Raw genomic sequence first — 9168 nt, forward strand, 5'->3', positions numbered from 1 at the left:
TGGTTTTGTTGCCGTTGTAACAGGTGATGGCGCAAATGAAGAAGCGTGAATCGACTTACTAGTATTCGATCTACGTTCCTCGGGTATGAGTGTGCTATATCACCGATGGTTTTCCGAGACACGAGTTCTTCCACCTACAAAACGAACAGCACCGTGAGCTTACCCCTCAGAAAGGGACAGAGGGGTCCTCTTTGGGGTAACCCTCCGGTGTGAGAATAAGATATTGTAGGAGAAGATAAGAATATGAAAATGAGTAAGGAGTTAGAATATATTTTCTTCCCTGACCTCAACTGTGGAGGTGGTGTGGTATTTATAGTATTAGGGTTTCCAATGATTGGGCTCAGACCCAATTAGGGCCTTTTTGGCCTCCTCCTATTGCTTCGCGCCACGTGTACTTAGGACACCTAGTGCTTTTTCATTGATTATTCTCTGACCAAGGTATTTCACCTGACCCATGTGTCATCACGTGGTAGCACATGGGCTTTGCTGAGTTGTCCACCCTTCATTGGCAGCTGTCAACATCAGCATAATCTTTATTCCTTAAAAGATACCTTCTGGAAGGTTGTCTGATGAGCACAATCATAGTTCTCCTTATCCTGATTTGGATAAGGACGTGGTTGGTTGTGTGCATATGTGATATGCGCCTATCCTGGGGATGCGCGAGGTCTTCTCTTTATTCTCACGCGCAGATGTTTCATGCGCAGATGTGATATGCGTGAGCATGTGATATGCGTAAGCATATGTAATATGCGTGAGCATATGTGATATGCGCCACGCGCAGATGTGATATGCGTGAGCATATGTGACGCGTGAGCATATGTGATATGCGTGAGCATATGTGATATGCGTGAGCATATGTGATGCGTGAGCATATGTGATATGCGCCACACGCATAGGTTTTGGCTTTGTGTCTTCATGACATCCTGATTTCAAGCCTCTTGTCTATATCTTGTGGGTTGACCCGCCCCGCTCAATGTTAAGGCGGGTGCATACCCCTTCAAATATATTTGTGCATATCATAATATTTATATATTAAATTATGATGGGTGAGAATCAAGTAGTGTAATTTTATATACAACATAATGTAATTATAGCGATAGTGTAATTACAGCATAATGTAATTATATTATTTAATTACATAATTACACCATTTGTAAATATAAGGACACTACTTGATTTACACACTTAGCACGCTAATTTAATTTGTACGTTAACTTTCCTCAAATTATGATAAAGATAACTAATAATATATTATACTATATATAAACATTATAACTAAAAGATTTATAATGATAAATGAAAATGTATATGAATTCATTAATAAATAATAAACGAGAGCCGAGCTTGAAAAAGTAACTCATGAGCCGAACTTGAGCATTAGAAAAAAGAGCTCGAAACGAGTCTAGCTCAAGCATTCCTCAGTTAAAGCGAGCCTAGCTTAAGCCTAGTCGAGTTTGGTCTCGGCTCCACCCGTTTGCACCCTTGCACCTTTAGGATTCCAGAATGCATATATTTAGCATATCTGCATCACCCTTTTAGGTTTCATTTTTCATAGAGTCGTCATCATCATCATCGTACTCAGTAAATCCCACCAATAGCAAAGCTATGGTTGGGTTTGAGGAGGGTTAGATGTAGACAACCTCACCTCTACCCCGTATGAATAGAGAGGCTGCTTCCGGTGAGACCCCCGGCTCGATGGTAGTTTTGCATCAAGCCTTGGACATAAGGCGCATAACACTCAACCACCGGGACACCGGCCGATTGGTGCGTGTACCCTTGTCTTTTGGCTATCAATGCCACCACATAATGCCTAATTAACCTTCCGTCACTTTTAACGTTATTTTCACAAAATTAGTAAAATAACGTCAAAATTAGTGAAGTTTCACTTTTGCCCACCCGAGGGTTCACACATATATACATTATATGGGTGCACTGCAAGCAGGGCAGTTCATTTTTTCATAGAGTAGAATTTATAAATAACAGTGAGTATATATATACAAATTGAAGTTTTGACACCTTTTTTACATGTATTTTGTGTTAAGATCTCCGGTGTTGATTATAAATGGTTTTTTTTTTTTTTTTTTTGTTTTGTATAAAAATTAAGGCAAAAACTGTGCATTGAGCATAAAAGGCAACAATGGCAGCAGAAAAAAGTCAAGAATGTGTTCCTTCTGCTTCTGCTCCAGTCATGACTTCATGTAGAAGGAAGAAGTCAGCAGATGCAAGTTTCTTGCAGGATGTGAAAGATCACATTGATGAGTTCATACATGCTTCCATGGATGAGCATAATACATGCTTCCAAAAGACCATTTCTAAGGTTTGTTTCTCAAATAAACCCTATGTTCATGCCTAACTTGGTTTAAAATATCACGAGGCTCGTCTATGTACAACCAAATAAACTTCACTTACAGCAATATATCAACCTATTCATCAAATTAAATTTTCATAGTTTTTATATGGAGACCCTTATTTTGACCCACAACTACATAAGACTTACATGTTTCATGTTTGCCCCCTTATGTGTTTTGCTTAGCGCCTTTTAAAACCAAGATGCTTAATATTTATAGAATGATGTGTATTGTAGATGTTCGGAATGTCTAAGGTTGTTACACAAAAGAGTGGTGATAGCAAGGGAGTTGAGAGTTCATTGCCCCTACAAACAGTTGTTTCTGATTAGCGAATTAGTGTAAGTTCTTGCGGCATGCGCTTCGACCCGATGATTTTGTCACTGTTTTATTAAAGGCTATGCATAATAGTGATGTTCATATGTTATGATGTATGTGAGGGGATTTTGGACTAGTATCTGTATCTACAGTTCGCAGTGCATGACAACTTGTGGGAAATTATGAGATTCTTGATTGACTTCAAACAAACTTTGAACTCAAAATCTGGCAGACATATATTTACTGTTAACTATCAAAATTTTATGCCAATCGCCTCTTGGCTTAGTGGCACATGGCGTTTATCCCCATCAAACCAGTGTGCGTTCGAATCCCACAAAGTGGAAATTAGGTGGATCTTACTGTTTTAGGAGAAGACTTTGAGGGGGTAGCTGGTCAGGTGGGTGTGTGTTTGCTGTCAAAAGTCAAAAGTGGGCAATGCATTGACCTGCCATATATTTGGTCACAAGTATTTGACTAATATCTGGAAACGATACTAGTTCTTGCAACTCCTCTAATTGTTTGAATCTGAAAGTGATAGCACGATTCGGTAATATTATTGAGGACTTAATCTCTTTCGTTTGTGAAACTTGAACCCAAGACCCCCCCCCCCCCCTTCTCAAACACAACTGTTTAAAAGCTTTGCCTTTGCCTGTGGTCCGCCCTTCCAAAAGACATATTGGATTTTAATAATCTGGACCAACTTATTTATCGATACTCTATTGTGGCAAGATGACTAACGATGTTCTTAACTTTCATTTTGAATGTCAAGGGCAATACCGCCAACATAAGTAGGAACCACGTGACGGCTCTTCATCGGCATCATTCAGGCCTGCTCGGATACCAACCTCCGTGCAATGCCAATCCAATCTACAAAACACTTTGTAAGCCAACATTGGGCTTGTGCTCCCCTTTGGTGGACTTGCAACCATTTATTTGGATTTATTGTCCCAATAAATTTTTCATCATCAACCGGGTCTAAGTGTCTAACTCTTCACCTGTTTTGGGGCTGATAGTTTTTTAATAGTGGGCTTCTCAACAGTTCGGGTCTCATTTTGGACCAACAACCGATGTTTCGGATAGAGGTGCACAAAGAACCCGAACCTGGAACCGGACCCGAAAAAAAAATCCGGAACCGGTTTTTTTTTAAACCCGGGTTTTTTTTATAACCGAACCCGACCCTACCCGTAGGGTACGGATAGGGTATGACTTTCAATGCTGAAACCAAAACCCGTACCCGATAATACCCGAAACCCGGTTCTAGTTATACCCGAAATCCGGGTTTTTTGCATACCCGAAACCCGGGATTTTTGCATACCCAAACCGGGTTTTTTGCTTACCTGAACTGGATTTTTTTGCATACCTGATATTAGTATTTGTGCACATGTGTATCTGTGACACTTGACAATGGTTGTGTGGTTACCCACAAATCTATAGCCGTTCTTCAACGGAACTTAGAATCACATATTTGATATAAATATTTTGTTTAGAGCAACGTCTTTTGATATATCAAACAACAATTTAAAACACATAAAATATATGTTTTTTTATATCATTGTTTAGTTATTTACATATGTTTGAATTATGTTTGAATGAACTTTGAAGTTTGTATGCAAAAAAATGGAATTATAATAAAAAAAAACAAAGTAGGCCCGTTAACAGAAGAATGCTGCAGAAAATTGGTTTTTTTAATACCCAGAAATAGGGTATTCAAAGACCCGGAAAATGTGTTTTTTCAATACCCGAAAATAGGGTATTCAAATACCTGGGTATTGAAAACCCGGTTCAATACCTGACCCGGTACATAGGGTATGGTTTTTCATGCCAATACCCGGACCCGGACCCGAACCCGACCAGGTTATTACTAATACCTGATTTTTCAACACCCGATCATACCCATACCTGGTTCCATACCTGAACCCGGTTTTTTATAATACCCGATTTGTGCACCTCTAGTTTCGGATTAGAGGTGCACAAAAAACCCGAACCCAGAACCAGACCCGAAGAAAAACCCGGAAACGGTTTTTTTAAACCCGTGTTTTTTATACCCGAACCCGACCCTACCCGTAGGGTACGGATAGGGTACGACTTTCAATGCTGAAACCCGTACCCGATAATACCCGAAACCCGGTTCTAGTTATACCCGAAACCCGGGTTTTTGCATACCCGAAACCTGGGTTTTTTGCATACCCGAAACGGGTTTTTTGCTTACCCGAACTGGATTTTTTTGCATACCTGATATTAGTATTTGTGCACATGTGTCTGTTTGACACTTGACAATGGTTGTGTGGCTACCCACAGATCTTTAGCCGTTCTTCAACGGAACTTTTTTGAAACACATATTTGATATAAATATTTTGTTTAGAGCAACGTCTTTTGATATATCAAACAACAATTTAAAACACATAAAATATATGTTTTTTTATATCATTGTTTAGTTATTTACATATGTTTGAATTATGTTTGAATGTAGGGATGAGATTGGGATGGCACCGGTACCGATCCCGAAATTCAGAAATTGTTGGTACCGGTACCGAAATGTTCGGTTCGGTACCGGTATTTCATGAAAAATTCGGGAAATACCGGCACTGTACCGGTACCGTACCGATACCGAAAACTCAAAACTTGGTACCGATGGTACCAAATCGGTACCGAATTCGGTACCGGTACCAATCGGTACCCGTACCGAAAACACTCATCCCTATTTGAATGAACTTTGAAATTTGTATGCAAAAAAATGGAGTTATAATAAAAAAAACAAAGTAGGCCCGTTAACAGAAGAATGCTGCAGAAAATTGGTTTTTTTAATACCCAGAAATAGGGTATTCAAATACCCGGAAAATGTGTTTTTTCAATACCCGAAAATAGGGTATTCAAATTCTCGGGTATTGAAAACCCGGTTCAATACCCGACCCGGACCCGGTACATAGGGTATGGTTTTTCATGCCAATACCCGGACGCGAACCCGACCCGGTTATTACTAATACCCGATCATACCCGTACCCTGTTCCATACCCAAACCCGGTTTTTTTTAATACCCGATTTGTGCACCTCTAGTTTCGGATAGTTGCAAGTTAGTCAAACGATCCACATAACACCAAAATGGACATCAACACTGTACCTAGCTAGGTATGGAACTAGTGATTGCTGGCAATATTATGGCTCTAAGCATCTCTCATATCGGGTATTATGCGATTTTCATACCAAACCGCACCTTAAAACTAAATGATGTAAATGGATATATATAGATTGATCTTCCATCCCAATGTTTTTTCTCCTACTCTCGTTTGTCTATTCAGACTTTGATAGCTAGGTTATACCGGATATCGCATACTTCATAGGTCGCACCAACTATACTCTTGTCACAATGCTATGCTACTATCAACTCACATTCGCTATGGCACTCCCTTCTTCGACATCCATCTCATTGTGTCTTTTCTAGTAATTTGAATAATGGTTGTAATCTTTTTAAGTAAACCTTTGTCAAAACAATGTATGATTGCACTATTGCAGTACTCCCAAATCTAGTATGGAGTATATTATCTTCGATTGGTGCGCATTATTATTTTGCATATTATACACTGGCATTCGGGGTCCTCTCCACCGTTTCAGTTATAAGTATTTACTACGTTGCTTTGCCTAGCTATACGCCTATACCCCTTAACACGCTGCTCTTATAAGACACTCACTTCTTTTGCTCCACCATCAAAAACGTCCACTTAGATGGTGCTCTTGAAGTAATCCAAGATCAAACGCGTCAATGTGTGTTTGATTCTTGTGTTACTTGCAAGATCCCTTGCCTACACACCCCAACAAAACGGAGTAAAATCGCCACCTTCCGTTTCTTTCAATCATGTTCCAATAGGAGGATTTCATGTTCCTAAGGACCAAACCATTTTGTGTTCTTTCCTTTTCAACTTTCTTTCTATTTTTACCAATCAGGCACCACCCTGAATTTTAAAGTATGAACAAATGTGGCAATGATATGCAAGAATTATGCATCTACCTTGAATTTTAAAAACCGGAATAAAACTCAAACACAAGCAAAAGAATGATCCGAAGGAATGCATATAATACAAAGAATAGATATGAAGGTGATGAAATACTCTAATCAAGGTTTATTGTATGCTCGATTTGCTACACTTGGTTTCAAGCAAAACGTTGCTCAGAACGTTCGGTTTAATGGGGGCATACTAACTGAGTTTAATTATCATCTATTATAGTCATTACCATTTGATTTATCATTTATCCCTTATGTTTGTTTGTTAGTTATTATTCCATCTCTAATTTGAATTTATAGTAGTTGCTGACGTTTTATTATTATAATCTCATTATCTTGTTGTCCGGTTACACCGATCTATATTTAAACAAAAAAGTGATTCATGATAGATCAATATATGAAAAACTCCAAATTTATCGATTCTATTATAAATTGAGGTTACTAAAACTGTTTATGACTTATCATCAAGTTTTGTTGTAGTTTACTAGTTTTTCTATAAATTTGAAATGACTTTAGTTAATACACTTTAGATATATTTGGAATAACCAAAAATAAGTTTGTTTATATATAGAAATATATACCTTTTATATATATAATTATAAAGCATTTCAAGTCAAGCTCTAGCCAACCTTGAATTCTTTTGATGCTTTGAGCTAAGTACTTGCTTACTTGCTTGTATTATGAAAGCTCCTTGAACTATCAAGCCAAACTAGAGCTTAACGAGAAGCGGTTTAGACGAACTTGAATCGTGTCAAGCTCGATCTTGACAAGTTTTGAGTCCAAGTTCTGGGTTCAAATCTTTCCTTTTCATGTGATATCAGTAAAGGTCAAATGAGAACCACAAAACTTTGAAAATCATTAACATTGTCTTTCAGTTCACTCGCGTGTCTCGACCGTTCACATGTGAACAAGTCAAATCGCATATGAAGTAAACATTAATTTTATTGTTTTTAACTTGTTTAAATTTCAGATTCATCATCCTGTTCGGCGAATCAAATTGCAAATATTAAATTTCACAAAATAAGAAAGCATCTGCATTACATAAATTGCAAACAAAGCACACAATTGGTATGACTTCACTCCATTACATAAAGGACATCTAGTTACATCTGGCATGCATCGACGTGGATAACCGTTGCATCTTTATTATAGCTATTTGTTCACATCAATGCTTGAGATTTGTCACCCTGCATTTCAGACAAAGAGCTTCATGAATGGATAAAGAATTTAGTATGGTGTCTAAACACTCACATTGTATAGTATTGTTGTAATTACCTTATATCTGATCATCCTGTGGTTAGGTAGTTGGGATAAGGAACTCGACCGCTTTCAATGTTCTTCAGATCCTCCACAAGGACTTGATAATGCTGCTTCACTTCCTCTGCAGTTTTGCCACCAACCGCCTTGGCGACATTATGCCACCTGTCAGGGGTATCTTTGTCAAACACCGCCAGCGCCTTCTCAAATGCCTTATTCTGAGTAGCAGTCCATGAACCCGACCCACGTGAAGACATTGAGCTTGATGCCATATTACACCTCAAAAGTATGAAACAAATATGCGGTTGATGTGCTAATGAGTATAAGGATAGGCAAACTATAAGGGAACACTCAAGAGTTGATATGAGTCAATAGGTGGCAGTTGTGGTCTTTCATAGGCTCCAAGAAGGAGGGGGGAGTGGGCCCGTTCTAGCTGGCCCGTTAACATTGCCAACCAAGAAGAATTTCAAATGATTCGCCTCGGTAATTAAGCATCACAAAAGCTAGTAGGATTGAAAGTTTCTCTTGCATGAAGAATTAGCGTCAAGAGCCGGTCAACGGGGAGAAATAAAGTAAGGCCGTGGGCCCCACTTCCGTAGGCCCCCCGAATTCTAAACATGAAACACTATATGTAGGTATTCTGGGCTTTAGAATTGTCGGTAGCAGGGTTTGTGGTCTATAATTACGCATTCACTCAAGGAATCATAGGACTAAAAGCACAATAATTTTTTTTTACGATAAAGGTAAAGGCTCCGGTTTTATTATCCGCTTAGGGCCCCCCAAAAGTTTGAGTAGGCCTTATTCAGAATCTCCATAAACCATTATTTTGCCTACTTGCCAACAACATCTTATCGGATCGGTACAATATCCTTCTGTACATTTGTCTTGGAGGATTATTCGATAAAACTATTCTCGTCTCGCAGATGACGGGGGCCGGGGACCGGGTTCAAAATCAAAATAAATATAACCTTAAAAGGGGTGTCTAGACCCAATATTCCAGTCCTAGATCTCACTAGTAAAGAAATAGCCTCTCATGTGTTATCCTCATATGTACTTTGTCCTCAACAAAAGTCCAAGGTTCTAGCTGGCTACCTGTGTGCTTCTGTACGATGATTTCTACGATCAGCGCGTATTGTTCTTGTGTGCATACGCGTATGGTACCTAACGGGCCGGGTTTACTGGCGGAATATTGCTATACACTAGGATATCTGTGATGATACTATTGTTTGATTATAGGCCACAGGTTCCTTT

General features: G+C 38.9%; 1 pseudogene; it reads right to left on the reverse strand.

Moving 5' to 3' along the window:
• Positions 1-7946: 7946 nt before the first annotated feature.
• Positions 7947-8189, reverse strand: LOC143593416 (protein RADIALIS-like 1 pseudogene; annotated as a pseudogene).
• Between the last annotated feature and the right edge of the window lie 979 nt (positions 8190-9168).

This window comes from Bidens hawaiensis, unplaced genomic scaffold (assembly GCF_021521415.1).
Source record: "Bidens hawaiensis isolate Kalapana, Puna unplaced genomic scaffold, B.hawaiensis_p1.1 tig00042216_1, whole genome shotgun sequence".
Classification (NCBI taxonomy): Eukaryota; Viridiplantae; Streptophyta; class Magnoliopsida; order Asterales; family Asteraceae; genus Bidens; species Bidens hawaiensis.